The sequence below is a fragment of the Triturus cristatus genome, chromosome 10 (genome assembly GCF_964204655.1).
Source record: "Triturus cristatus chromosome 10, aTriCri1.1, whole genome shotgun sequence".
Taxonomy (NCBI): domain Eukaryota; kingdom Metazoa; phylum Chordata; class Amphibia; order Caudata; family Salamandridae; genus Triturus; species Triturus cristatus.
Genome location: NC_140593.1, coordinates 678,646,140 through 678,661,571, shown reverse-complemented (window position 1 = coordinate 678,661,571; position 15,432 = coordinate 678,646,140). Strand labels below are relative to the sequence as shown.

At 47.9% G+C, this 15,432-nt stretch overlaps 1 protein-coding gene across 3 annotated transcripts in view; it reads left to right on the top strand.

Moving 5' to 3' along the window:
• TELO2 (telomere maintenance 2) overlaps nt 1–15,432 on the top strand; it is an 831,249-nt gene that overhangs the window by 68,322 nt on the left and 747,495 nt on the right. For all 3 annotated transcript variants that reach the window (XM_085628173.1, XM_085628170.1, XM_085628172.1), the window contains one exon: nt 3,060–3,223. The gene's annotated coding sequence lies outside the window, so the exon portion shown is untranslated. The remainder of the gene's footprint in view (nt 1–3,059; nt 3,224–15,432) is intronic.

Here is a 15,432-nt window from a genome sequence, read left to right as displayed (position 1 = left end):
GATGGGCACTACCGCTTTAGGGTGATGCCATTTGGAATGAAGAATGCCCCGGCCACCTTCCAGCGGCTGGTGAACAGGGTCCTGTCCGGACTAGAGGGGTTCAGCGCGGCATACCTCGACGATATAGCGGTATTCAGCTCCCAATGGACCGAGCACCTCCAGCACCTCCGACAAGTCCTGCTGGCTCTGCGCCAGGCCGGACTCACCATCAAAGCCAGCAAATGTCAAATTGGGCACGGCTCCGTAACCTATCTGGGGCACCAGGTGGGAAGCGGACAGGTCGCCCCCCTCCAGCCAAAGATCAACGCCATCTTGTCCTGGGAACCCCCCACGACCCAAACGGAAGTCCGGGCCTTCCTGGGCCTCACCGGTTACTACCGGAGGTTTATTAAGAACTATGGCAGCATCACAGGCCCCCTCACAGAGCTGACCTCCAAAAGACACCCCAAGAAAGTACAATGGACTCCCCCCTGCCAGAAAGCGTTCGACGCCCTAAAAGCCGCTATGTGTATGGCTCCAGTGCTTAAAGCCCCCGACTACACCCAGGAGTTTGTGGTCCAGACGGACGCCTCGGAACACGGCATCGGGGCAGTCCTCTCACAGTTCGACGACAAAGGCATAGATCAGCCCATAGCCTTCATCAGCCGAAGGTTGCTGCCCCGAGAACAGCGGTGGAGCACTATTGAAAGAGAGACCTTCGCAGTAGTCTGGGCCCTCAAGAAGCTATGGCCCTACCTGTTCGGAACACACTTCCGAGTACAAACCGATCACCGACCCTTGCGGTGGTTGATGCAGATGCGAGGGGAAAACCCCAAGCTGCTACGCTGGTCCATCTCCCTCCAGGGGATGGATTTTACTGTGGAACATCGCCCCGGGATGGACCACGCCAACGCGGACGGCCTGTCCCGATTCTTCCGCTTCAGCGAGGAGAACCCCCAAGTGGATGGGTAGTTCTCCCCGCCTTTCAGCTGCGGGGGGCACGTGTGAGACCGGCCTCGTGGCGTGGACCCTCCCGACCAGCAAGCTACCCTGCAATCGCACCGATCCTCGATGTCACAGACTTCCGGCCCCCATGGCCCAACATCCCGAGGGCCGGCCAGATCCCCTACACGCATGCCCAGCCGAGGGAGAGCGAAACCCCCCAAACCAGACCGAGAGGCGCCGACCCTGTCACACCTCTGGTCTCTTCGCCGAGGGAGCTTTCGATCGACCACCAGGCCCCCGGTGAGCGGCCGCCTCGCCTGCTGGGTGTCTGGAGTCCCTCCCAGACCCACCTGAACAGATCAAAGGGCCGAGCGACAGGAAGTCCCGACACACCGCCCCCCAGGCACCAGACCCCTCTCCGCGAGGACTCCGGACTTCAAAGAGGAGGGGAAGTATAACAAGGGGTGCTGAAGGGACGGGAGGCAGAGAAGACCTGGACTGACGAGAGCCTGCTGACCTGGTCGCGGCTCGATCGCTCCCCGAACGGAAGAACTCCGAACCATCTGAGCCCTGCTGACGCTGTTGCGGCACCCCGTACTCTGAACCATCTGAGCCCTGTTGACGCTGTCGCGGCTCCACGAACTCTGAACCATCTGAGCCCTGCTGACGCTGTCGCGGCTCCCCGAACTCTGAACCATCTGAGCCCTGCTGACGCTGTCGCGGCTCCCCGAACTCTGAACCATCTGAGCCCTGCTGACGCCGTCGCGGCTCCCCGAACTACGAACCTCCGGTGCCTGCTGAGTGACTCGCGGTCCGCTCCTCCAAGAGAATCGGCCGAGATCGCCGAAAGAAGCAACATCCCCTCAGCTCGAGGATTGAGAGCTGGGCGCCGGATACTCCGCAGAGACACTGATTCAAAGACTGTCCCGCTACCCCTTACCCCTCATCACGAGATCGCTGCCGCTTGTGGCACTAATTCTGCACCTGCCTTCCGGATCATAAAGATCCCTGACAACCAACGATAAAGATTATTATCTTGTAAAGAACTCCTGTGTGGTGTCCCTCTATCCGAAGAGAGTGAGTGCAGCGTGTGCGATCCTAGGAACGAGACCCTTCCAGGAAGGGCCTCCCCGCTCTTGCTCGGCCTAACTCTGGGAAAGGTGGGCCTCCGGGTGGTCGGGAACGTATTCCGCAACCTCCCCGGGAACCGCCTTCCAACACTTCCAAATAGCCCAATATGAATTATACAGATGTTTATCTGCAATACCCTCACACTGTCTGGCGTGAATTCTACAAGTGTTTTTATTATCCTCTCATCCACTTGCACAATATCCATGTACTCCGTTTACTTCTCGTCTGTTTATTATTTAATGAAAATGGTAATACAATTTTAAAATTAAAAGAAAAGACCTTTGGACAGGCATTTCATGTTTTCAAGAGTCACACCTACTCAAAGAAGATGCTCAGAAGTTGCAATCAGGACATCCTCAATGGTTTCTGTCATATGCGTAGCATCATATAGAGAAGTACATATTGTGCTGGGAAAATACTTCCCATTTACGTTGTTGAATAAGGTGGCTGCCAAGGAGGAGAGATGTGTTCCGAGAAGGGTTGAACTCCAGTAGGAATTTATAACCCTAATTTGGGACAAGATGTCTGTAAAAGATCCCCTACCTAAAATTTCAGATTTGTCTCTGGGTGAGTTTATGCTGGTTGGAGAATTGAATTTGGTGATTGATCCATCTCTCACTATCTCTCGTATGACAGAAATGGGTCCATGGTGTTCCAACGCAAGAAATTTGAGGCGCTCCAAAAAATAAGGCTACACAGCTTTGTAACAGCAAGATGGAACTAAATCCATGAGTAAAAGACCACTCACTTGTTTTACTCTCGCTCACATGACACCTACTCTAAGATATGTCATTGCTTTGTAGGCAAGATATTTATCCCCATAGTAGAGCAGGTTAAAAATAGACTTTTAAGATTCTCCGAAGACTCCCCATTATTCTTAATACGGCTATGTAGGTTAAGGAAGGAAAAACTAGGATCTGGAAGCTAAGCTGTTTGTTACTCAAAGACTCCCTCTATAGATTGAGTACAAAGAGAGTTATTCATGATTTCAATTTTTTTTACAGGACAACAGCTTTGCTGACATGTAGCATTCCATAAGGTGGGAGGTCTGCTCGCAGCTGAACTTCTGGTTCACCAAAGGTGCAACTAGGCCAAATTCGTGTGCGTACGACTGCATCTTGACTGCATCCAGCGGCAGCCCCATCTTCATAACATCACCAAGTCTCTGGTAAGAAACAACTTACTTAGTTACAGCTGCGATGCTGTATTTTCTCTTAATCCCCTTCACAGGAAAATACAAGATAGTTTAGGTGAAGAAAGTAATAATAATTACAAAAATATTTTACCCTTGTGCCTAATTAAGGACCTATTGGCCCAATATTGATTCGAATAACTTCCACTACAACTGATGATTTTAAATATTATCTCTGTTGTGCCTTGATAAATAATTGAAGTTTGGGCTAATGCCAAGCAGATATTGCTGAATTTATTCACAACAATCACTTAGGCTTCCTCTTTATAATTGAGTCATGCACCCATGATGCATTCAGTCTTTTGCTATTGCCTCTTTCTCTGGTTACAAGGCAGTTAATCACCCATGAGTTAAGGAAAAAAGCAGCATGTACCTATTATGTTGAAGGAAAAACTTTCCATTTCCCATCTTGAATTGGACCCTTTTATGCTATCCACTCCCACCTTCCCTGACCCTAGTGCAGACCAGCTAACCTCTTTCGGAATGCCTTCCTAGATTTGCATGCTCTGTTAGTATGCAGTGTGAAAATCTTTTTTTTTTTTTATTATTTGTTCAACACAACATAAATTGCATGGTAACAGGTGAAATTGTTACAATTAAAGAATGTAGTTACACAACCATCCCTCCAGCAGATTGGAATAAACCTACTCTGTTTCCCTGCCCATATAAATGAGATAAAAAGACTATCTAGTGTCTGGAAAAAAGACTCCTGCAAAGGAAAGAGCATATTTTGCACTAAATATAAACGTCGTGGAAGGAAGACTATCTTTCCAAAAATCGATTTAGTGAGTCCCTTCACTATGAAATACACATGAAGGTGCCAGTGTTTCACCTCTGTCCTGGTAAGCATGATGCCCAGGTATCAAAATTCTTCTATTTCCCACCAGATGCCCAAGTCTGACAATTGATCTCGTGGTAATAGTGCCATTCGGCCCAAGGAAAACAATGTTTTAGGAAGATTTAACCAAAGGCCTTATACCAGCCCGAAATCCTCCAGACACTGCATTAATACCTGTACTGCCTTCGTTGGGGATCGAACGTATACCAATGCATCGTCTGCATATAAAGAGATTTGAGAATGTCCACCTATACGTATACCCATCCAGCTCCTGGTGGAGCCAAATGGCCATGGGCTCCATGGCTAAGGCAAATATAATAGTGGTGATAGGGGGCATCCCTGTCGAGTGCCCCGCTCAATCAACCATGCCTCCGAGATTTCGCCCCCACTCTAACGCGGGCCGCAGGCTGTGTATATAACAGTTGTTTCCAACCCCTTCAGGTTGGCCAAGACCCATTCCCTGTAACAACCTCATGAGATGCTCCACCTGGCGGTATCAAATGCCTTCTCAATGTCTAATGACACGAGGGCAAGATCCTCCTCTGTTTCCATGGTCTCATGCAATACATGGGTCAAGCGTTGTAAGTTAAAGTTTGTGCTATGTGCAGGTATAAAGCCTCACTGATCATCATGGACCAAGGTACTGACGACACCCTGTAAACGTTTCGCCAGTACCTTACAAAAAATCTTAACATCTGTGTCGATCTTAGTGATGGGCCTATAGGAAGAAGGTTCCTCAGGATCCCTGCCCTGTTTCAACATAAGGCTAAGAAATCCTCCCTGCATAGTTCGGGGCAAAGTACCAAGATTCCGTGCCTCCATAAAAACAGTTCACAGTTTTTCTCTCAATTTACCAGCATATGCCTGATAAAATTCTGCAGGGAGGCCATCTCCCCTAGGTTTATCAAAAAACAAGAGGGGGGACCAGGGAGACAGTTAATGGTCCAGTGTCCATGCTCCCCAAAATAACATTAAATAACAAATGGAGGACACTGTTCCAAAGGCAGGGTCAAAAAATCGCACCCATATGCCTTCTGCTATGAAGAAGCAGAAAAGGAAAGGAAGTCCTAGATAGGGCGGGCCCATCGCACAGGGGAAAGAACATGTCTTGCCTCATGTTGCCCTCACACACCCCGAGGGGTGTCATGCTTCATCATCGGGCATTTGCTCCTCGTTGGGCCGGCGCTGCAATTCCCAACGGGTCCCCCGAAGGGTCGCTTTAGCGGAGATCTTTTAAGGCATGCCGGATGGTGCATGAGGGTGTGTGGGGTGTGGGTCCTATATGAGGGTAACTAGGTGTGTGCACAGTGAATGGATACTGACAAAGTGTAACCTATGAACGGTTATTTTAATGTAATAACCCTGTTGGCAGAATAAAAACTCTCAATTAGAGTGTAATCCCAGATGGCATATTATGCCTAGGTATCAAAAAAGGTCAACATGTTTCACGCCTCTGTTGCCCTTAAGGTCATTGGCGCTTCTTCAGGACCAGGATATAAAAATTAGTGAAGTGCACGTGATAATTAAGAAAAAATTGAATACCCAAATTCTCGGCAGGGCGGGCCATTATGCTGCTCCTGACCGAAACCTAGGACAAGAAAGGAAAAAAAGAAAAGAGGACATATATAACGTGCATTAGACTAGCTTAATGCAACGTAGTGTGCCACGGTCGTGTGCTCAACATATCAATGTCACAAAAAGAAGGTCAAAAGAACACAAGGCCTCAATTAAGATAACAAACTAAGTTAACAAACTCCCTCGTAAACCTCGGAGCATGGGGGGAAGCATTATTAATTTTTAACGAGTGAAGGGGTCACTCAAACATGGCGGTGCAGCATTTTAGGAATAGGGATGCATTACTTCCTTGCTGTTACATGTCTGCACTGCTATCTTGAATTGCCGCGAGATATATAAATATTCTGTCTGGGCCTTCCCCCCATGCTCCGAGGTTTACGAGGGAGTTTGTTAACTTAGTTTGTTATCTTAATTGAGGCCTTGTGTTCTTTTGACCTTCTTTTTGTGACATTGATATGTTGAGCACACGACCGTGGCACACTACGTTGCATTAAGCTAGTCTAATGCACGTTATATAAGTCCTCTTTTCTTTTTTTCCTTTCTTGTCCTAGGTTTCGGTCAGGAGCAGCATAATGGCCCGCCCTGCCGAGAATTTGGGTATTCAATTTTTTCTTAATTATCACGTGCACTTCACTAATTTTTATATCCTGGTCCTGAAGAAGCGCCAATGACCTTAAGGGCAACAGAGGCGTGAAACATGTTGACCTTTTTTGATACCTAGGCATAATATGCCATCTGGGATTACACTCTAATTGAGAGTTTTTATTCTGCCAACAGGGTTATTACATTAAAATAACCGTTCATAGGTTACCCTTTGTCAGTATCCATTCACTGTGCACACACCTAGTTACCCTCATATAGGACCCACACCCCACACACCCTCATGCACCATCCGGCATGCCTTAAAAGATCTCCGCTAAAGCGACCCTTCGGGGGACCCGTTGGGAATTGCAGCGCCGGCCCAACGAGGAGCAAATGCCCGATGATGAAGCATGACACCCCTCGGGGTGTGTGAGGGCAACATGAGGCAAGACATGTTCTTTCCCCTGTGCGATGGGCCCGCCCTATCTAGGACTTCCTTTCCTTTTCTGCTTCTTCATAGCAGAAGGCATATGGGTGCGATTTTTTGACCCTGCCTTTGGAACAGTGTCCTCCATTTGTTATTTAACATCTCCCCTAGGTGCCATAGCTCTATTCAAATCCTAGAGTGCGGCTTTCAGTTCCTCCAAAGTAAGTTCCCCATCAACATTACGGCATCATCTGGTGTTAAACATGGCAGTTCCACTCCCCGAAGAAATCATTCCTTCCTGTCGGGGAACTATCCCTATACACACTACAGAAGTGCATTATCAGGGCTTCCCGTAACTTGCTGCGCTACGTTAACAACCACATCTCCCCGCCCCCGAAGCTGTAGGCTAGGCGGAATCTCCCGTTTCCGACGCAGTTCCTCTCAAAGCGTTTCCCTACAGGTCACATCAGTCAGGAGATCTGGGAACATACGCCAATGTCTGCTAGCCCGTATATCTCTCCCCCAACCCAAATGAAGTGCCACCTGTGCATGGTCAGACATGTATCTACCCAGGTGTTTGACCCTCTGCAGTGCCCTAGGGTCCAGACCCATAAACAGGAGTCAGTCCAGGCGGCTGTGTGTGGAATATGTTAGCGAGTGGCAGGTGTAACCATGTGCCTGTGGATGTGAGTGTGCTAGGTTACGCATGACCTGGGTCCAGGATTCGGTATTCAGGGTTTGGTGCCCAGTTTTGGTGGATGGCGGTTCCAATGTCCGTCTAGGACACAATTGAAGTCACCTACCCACAATATAGGGGCCCCCACACAGTCCTCCAGCAACCCCTGTGGTGTTACATAGAAAAGGCCATCGTCTACATAAGGTCCATAGGAGTTCAGAATTGTTATGGCTCTCCCATCAAGCTTGCCCTGTAACAGGACATAGCGCTTCTCTATATCTGCCTCACTATAAACATACCGGAACGGTACTCCCGGGGCTATCCAGATCGCTACCCTCGGGCATATGAGGAGTAGGTTGCAGAATATAATTGTCTCCCCATTTCTTTACTAACTTTTGTGTCTCCGTACCCAGAACGTGCGTTTCCTGCAAACAGGCTATTTGGATCCCCTGACATTCGAAATATGAGTGGACCCTATTACTCTTTGTATAATCTCTGAGACCTCGAACGTTCCAGTTAAGAATATGTATTGCCTCAGCCATGTGTAATTACAACCTCTGCTCGCCTTCAAGCTCGTTCCCAGACTGCGTGGGTTCTTTGGTCCCCAAGTCTACGTAAGGACTCAAGTGTATTTGGACCCGGCCATGCACATAACAAACCCCGTCCCCCAACTGGAGCGGAAAGAACAATAACATCCTGCCCCCCCCACCCCTTACAAACAGTAAATGAACAACCAAGCATACTGCCCATCCATGTATCTTGACACTGTGAGGACCCACAATCTAACCACACCCTCCCCAAAAGTCCTACCACAAATGTGGAGAGGGCTCGAGACTACCCTGCGTTATCACCCCAGTAATGGTAAGCATTAATTAGTACAGGTCATCGTCAATGTTCAAACTTAACATCAGTGCTTGTAATGCCCCCCCACATCAGGTAGCTGGTTCCTCTGATCGTATCTCCACTGGGTCGGTTTGAGTGTCAGTCCCCCACTCTTCCAGCTCCCCAAGCGAATCCCTGGCCATGGTGCCATCGTCCTACACCACAATGCGTCCAGTGTCCTGGACCTTCGGGGTCCTTGAGTCACCAGCGGTAGGCAGTTCCTGGGTTCTCCAGTTGGCACTACGCGTTCCTCTCCCTGTGTGTGCGCTCGACTGCCCGGAGCCCCTCTGTTCTCGTGGGACCTTTTCCCACATTTCTAACCATTGGCACACGTCTTCAGGAGAATCAAAGAAGTGGGACTTTTCCCCTGATACCACTCGGATGCGGGCTGGGTTCAGTAACATATATCGGAGTCCCATACAACACAACGTACTTTTGACTTCCTAGAAATGTTTTCGACTCGCTTGCACTTTGTGAGTGTAGTCGGGGTAAACTGATAATTTATGATTTTCAAATCCAGTGTCGTCAGCTTCTCGGGCCACTCTTAAAACAGTTCCTGTCCCTGTAATTGAAATTATGGCTATAATGGCTCTCGGGGGTGGCCCCCAACATAGGAGGGGCCACCAGTGCCTTGTGCGCCCCCTCGACTGCAAAAAATGGTGAGAGGCTCACAGGCTGCAGTGTTTCACGGATCTATCGCTCCACAAAGGCCTCCGTTTCTGTTCCTTCTGCTCGCTCCAGAAAGCACAGCAGGCATAAGTTGGTATGGCGGGATCTTCTCTCAGCATCCTCCGTCCTTCTCTCCAGCGACGTAGTTTTGGAGGTGACCGTGGCAAGTTGTTGCTTAAGCGTCACCACCTCCGATTGCAGCTCCGGAATGTATCCCTCCACAACTTCGACCTTGTCTGATACCGTATGTAAATCAGTACAGAGAAGGTTACCTCCAGGGCCTCAGTCTCAACCTTGACCTCCAGTGCCCCCGTGAACCCTGGATGACTGCCAGGAGTCCCGCTCTTGAGGGCTCATCTGTTGGGGAGTCCAACGGCAAGTCCCCCCTTCTAGGTCAAGCTCTGGGCAGAGGCCCCCAGCTTGGTGTATTGCTCCATCGTGTTCCCCTGCGATCCCCTCGCTTGCTTAGTTGTTCCCATATGTTACCACTTTGCCACTGCAGTGGCAGTTATCTGTATGACAATGGGCCCTTTGCTGCCAAACGCAGCCGCTGTGCAAAATAGTGTGTCGTAGATCTTCACCTTGGCCCTGCCTCTCTTGCTTTTTTGAAATGGGTAAGTATTAAAGTGCTTTTACTCACTGCACCAGGCTTCAGTCAGCACCCCACCTGTAACACCTCACTTGGAACGGGGGGAGGGGGGAGGGGGGTCAGGCAGGTCAGCCAAGAACCACCTTTTTACACAGCACTATCAAAGGGCCGGACTCATGAAATGTATCAACGTGGGAGTTTCAAGTTCATCTGGGCCCCATATCCAGTGAAGTTAGCCTATAACCAGCCGGCACCCTGTTACCCCCCCCACCCCGCCCCCCCCCCCCCACACACCTTAGTAGGACAGTTCCATAGCACTCCCAGTAGGCAAGCAGACCCGCCTTGTCACCACAGCTCTCAGGGGCAGTTCCCCTCAAGCAGAGCTCAGGCTCAGCCTCCCAGTGCCGGTCCGGGGCCCTCTCAACATAGATGCCTTCTCATTATTGTAAATCTCAGCGGGCCACCACCACCTGTAGCGTGCGTGGCCCGCAGCGTAAGGCTGCCTGGCACCTCGTAAAATCCCAGGCGCAGACACAGCAAGCAGGGGGTGCTGCCGCGCGGGGAGCCTAGATCGCGACATGGCCTCCCCAGCAATCCGTCGCCCTAGGAGCCTTGGCACATCACCGACGCTCCGGGCCGGGTAAGTTCTCCGTCCCCGATCACTGCACTCAGGCCGACCACAGCCTCCGGCTTCCGCGGGTCTGGCCTTTCAACGCCTTCCGCTGTGAAAGGCTGGACAGTCCTTACAGTGACTAGCCACCAAAAGTTATTTTTCACTGTGGCAGGCTTAGCTGTCCCACTTAAAATAAACAATGTACAGATTAAAAATCCTAAAACTGTATCCCTGAAATTGGGCAATTCAAAATAGGAGCACTTCCAAAAGCTACTACAATATTCTTTAATGTCTTGCTCTCTATACCAAGGTGTTCCACTTTTTCTGTAGCGAAAGCTACTTCCACATGATTACAAACTGTAACATTACATGATGACCACCCTAAACAGAAATATCGCTAGTGATCAAACAAGCATTTCAGTAGAGGTTAATCAGCAAAAATGCCAGGAAAACTCTTATCATTATAAAATGCCTCCACCAGCCAAAGCATCAGGTGCCATCTGGGTCAAAGAGCATTACCACAACAGTAGGTCTCCACAACCCATCTCGAATTATCATTCAGCTATCTACTTTAAATGTGTTTTAAAATTGCAACCATTTGTCTTCACCAGCATATCACTTTCTGAAAATACACATACTTTTCAAACAAAATATTGCAAATGTTTTCGATAGAAAATCATTTTCTGAAAAATATAATTTTTGCCTTCAAAATACCGGTTTTTGTTTTTAGAAAATACAGACTACAAACATCAGCTTGCCATTTTCATTAACTACACACGTTCAAATGCCTGATGTGGACAGATTTAAAGGCCCAAGTAGTACATTGATAGTCCATAGATTCTCACCATACCACCAAGAATGTCTCTTATGTGCTACCAAGAATGTCTCTTATGTTCTACAAATGCCCACCATTATACCAGGGCCAACACTGTGCCCGTGCCAAGGCGGGATACCATAACAGCTAGGATATCCACCATATACCACTCATGGTCATTATGCGAGGGAAGCCATCATTAGGCCACGGATGGCTCAAAGTAGGTCATTTATGCTCCTCGTATGCCATGATGGCTGCCAGAATGCCACAAGTATATCAAGAAAATGCCCAAAATAGTCAAGACCATTATTATAGCCATTGCCACTATTATGCCATGAACGGACAAGTTGTCGAAGTGAGGAACCACTTAAGATGAGAGGGGCATATACTTTTGTTAGTCCTTGGCGCTATGCACAGCTTCCAGGGAGCTACATTGCTTATTAGAGAGGGACACAATGTGTCCACACATCCATTCAAACACAGATGAATGTACATAAATTCTGCATTGTATCACCTCTGGATCTATACCCTTCTCCCCTCATCTTGGGTTGACATGAAACCAACCGATATATATTTTCATTCTGGCTTCAGTAGGCCCACACTTCGCTGAGTCAGCACTTGTTACTGCTCTGGCTACTGCTGACGCTCTTCATGGCCCATTGTTTACACACTCAGTGCTACTGATAGAGCAGGGCTTACAACATGGCCATTTTCGTCGTGATTTAGCTAGATTGAGAGTGGAGAAAGATGGTCATGTGGCAGACCCCTTAGGCCAACAAAGTCTGTGCTTGAGTGTAGTTAAGAGGCACTGCCAGTAATTTAAGAGGCTGTCACTCTAATGGTCTTGAAATGAGCAGTGCTGCCTTCATTAATATGCACAGACTGAATGAGGTACTGGGCTTTGCTTCACTTCTGAGAGCTACTTTGAGGGTGCTGAGGTGCTACTAGCTCCTGAGCTACTTTGAAGACCCCTTCTCATTACTAAATGGAAGTTAATCTCACAAGTTAATAATTTCCTGTGCAGTGTCACCTTTTCAGAGCTGTTCAGTGAGATCAATGATGATCCTAACTCGGGGACAGAGTGGGAACCCCGTCCTGTAGTCACACTTATTTCAAGGTACGGAAGTCTCCTAATCGGACACTGTGCTCCCTCCGATGGAGGACGGGGTTCCCACACAGATGGTGGGTGTGTCTACCAAAAAGGCAAGTATAGCCATGTATGAGTGCCCGACCAAATACTGACAGGGCTAGAAGGGTACGTATCTTGAACCTTTTATAGGGATCCGTATCCTGATGAATGCCATCAACCCTTAATGGTGGCGACTTATGGCAGAAACATGTTGATACGCCAGATAGGGTAATGGGATCATAACTTTCCCATATACCCTTGATTTGAATCTCTTTTAATCCTGTCAAGTGGGATCCATAATAAAGTTGGCAGATACCCACTTAGACAGTCTTAAAGTTTTCTCTGCGTGAGGGATCCCTATTCTAAGATGTTGGTCTGCACCAGGGAGTCGTAGCGTCCCTATGATGAAGCATGCCATTCATTGAGTTAATAAGAGCAGTATTTATACCCCGTCGGGATTCACAAACTGGGTTATGATTTTTCACTTCTTGCCTTTCTCTTAAACTTAGGGGAATCCGGTGTTTCCCTCTCCTTTTAAAGAACAGTCCGTCTCGTGTTGTGGGTAGCATAGTTGATGTGAAAACGAGGGAAGGCTCAATCTCTCTTCCCTTCATTTTTTTTGGATCTAATACCTATTATTTTTTGACTGCTCTACGTGCTCCAGATTCTGTTGACCAAAGTCCCTTAGAGAGCCTATAGGGAAATATAGTGTGAGTGTTAGAAATGGGGGTCTCTAGTTCGCAGTGGTATATACCCTAACCAAGTAGTGACCCTTCCTTCTAGACAGGATATGGAGATTGCATATCTAAGATAACCCCTGCTCACCCCCTGGGTAGCTTGCCACGGTCAGTCAGGATTATCTCAGAGGTAATATGTAAAGCATTTGTACAAAACACACACAAGAACACAAGAAAAACACTACTAATGGACACTACTCCAGTTTAGAAAAATAGCCAATGTTTATCTGATCAAAACAAGACCAAAACGACAAAAATCCAATACCCACTAGCGAATATATGAATTTCTTAAGAATAAAGCAAAAATTCAGTTCCTTGAAGTCTAACTGAACAAATCTAATAGTTCCGTCCAACCTCGGTGGAGTCGAGGGCCGGCTACAGCATCAGGAAAGACCTGCAAACAGTACCTTGGAGGTGAAGAGGCATCGAGGTCCTTGCGATGAGGTGTAGCGGTGAGGGTTTACTGGAGTCACAAGGCGTCGGTACAGAAGTCAGTGAGTCCTTGAAGTTGCACGTGATGCAGATCGAACTCCGCGAGGTCGAAATCAAGAGCACTGATGTTGCCAGTGCTGGGGCTGCGGTGTCGTTGTGGGCAGTGCGTCATGCACTTCACATTGCAGTGCCTGTGGCTTCAGTGCAGGCAGCGGAATGGCATCGGTGTGGAGCGTTGGCGTTGGAGTTGATGACGCTGTCATCGGCTGCGGTGTCATCGAGTGCAGTGAGGTGGTGACCATGGCTGTGGTGCAAGCAGTGGAGGCTGTGACAGCGCTTAGGCGTCACTGTCATTGATGAGACCAACGTTGCGGTGTAGTGGAGAGTGGGTGCGACGACGCGGTGCCCACGGTGCACACAGCGGCGATGTCAGGGAGAAGTGTTTTTTTTGGTAAGGCCCAGGCTGCGGTGTCGGCGAGGTCAGTGATGTGCTCACTCAGCGAGCAGTGACGACGGCGTCAGTGAAGGCAGCGGCGTTGGTGATGGCGTCGGGAATGCTTTTCTGGAGATTACAGCCTAGCAAATACCTCCAGTAGCCCAGAACTCGAATTGACACCAATTGGCAGGTTCAGGACTCCCAGCAATGTAGTCCAGCTGCTGTTGGTGAAGTCTTTGATTACCTTGAGACTTCCAACAAGAGACAAGCACACACAAGCCCTTTGGGAAACTTCACAAACAGGATACACATCAAAGTCCAGTCCTTTTCCTCTCCAAAACAGAAGTGCAGCAACTACAGGCCAACCCAGCAAAGCAACACACAGCAAAGTGGCAGTACTCCTTCTTACAGCTCTTCTCCTTGGCAAAGTCTCCTCTGGTTCCAGAAGTGTTCTGAAACTCTGGGGTTTTAGGTCCAATACTTATAGCCCTTTTGGCCTTTGAAGTATGCATTCTTCAAAGGATTGTTTTTGTAGTTCACAAGTCCTTGTCCTGCCTGGTCTTTAGGTGTATTTGACAACTCCTCCCACCACCCTAGCTCAGAAAGGGCCATCAGCCTGGTGATTGGCCATCAGGATATGCAGGGCACACCTCCACTCACTTTGTGTGACTGTCTAGAGGGAACGCACAAAACAGGCCCCTGTCAGTCTAAACCAGACGTTGATTTCACGGGTAGGCAGAGGCACAGGATGGCAAAGCAAGAAAATGCCCACTTTCTAAAAGTGGCATTTTCAAGCACACATTTTGAAAACCACCTCCACTAAAATTTGTGCATTTATATTCTGAGCTCAGAGAGCTCAAACTCCAAATCTCTAGCTTTTCCCAATTGAAAGTTACACTTGTAAAATGTTGCAGGGCAGCTCCAATGATAACTTATGGGAGAGCTAGCCCTTACAAAAGTGAAAAAAGAAATTGGCAGCATTTCACCATCATGACATGTAAAACCCACCAGTACATGTCCTACCTGGGGAACAATCTTTACAACGCAACTTTTACAACGCACTACACTTACAACGCATTTTTTACAACGCAACATCCACTACAACGCATTCCATTACATAGCATGACACTACAACGCATTTTTAAAAACTACCTTTACAACGCATTCCATTACATCGCATACTACCTTTACAACGCATACCATTACAACGCATAATATTACACTACACTATCCAACACTTACCCTACTGTTGCACCCCCTGGAGTTAGAATAGTAATTTTTACCCCTATACTATCCAACACTTACCCTACTGTTGCACCCCCTGGAGTTAGAATAGTAATTTTTACCCCTATACTATCCAACACTTACCCTACTGTTGCACCCCCTGGAGTTAGAATAGTAATTTTTACCCCTATACTATCCAACACTTACCCTACTGTTGCACCCCCTGGAGTTAGAATAGTAATTTTTACCCCTATACTATCCAACACTTACCCTACTGTTGCACCCCCTGGAGTTAGAATAGTAATTTTTACCCCTATACTATCCAACACTTACCCTACTGTTGCACCCCCTGGAGTTAGAATAGTAATTTTTACCCCTATACTATCTAATACTTACCTTTAATGCAATTTAATATTATGCGTTGTAATGGTATGCGTTGTAAAGGTAGTATGCGATGTAATGGAATGCGTTGTAAAGGTAGTTTTTAAAAATGCGTTGTAGTGTCATGGTATGTGATGGAATGCGTTGTAGTGGATGTTGCGTTGTAAAAAATGCGTTGTAA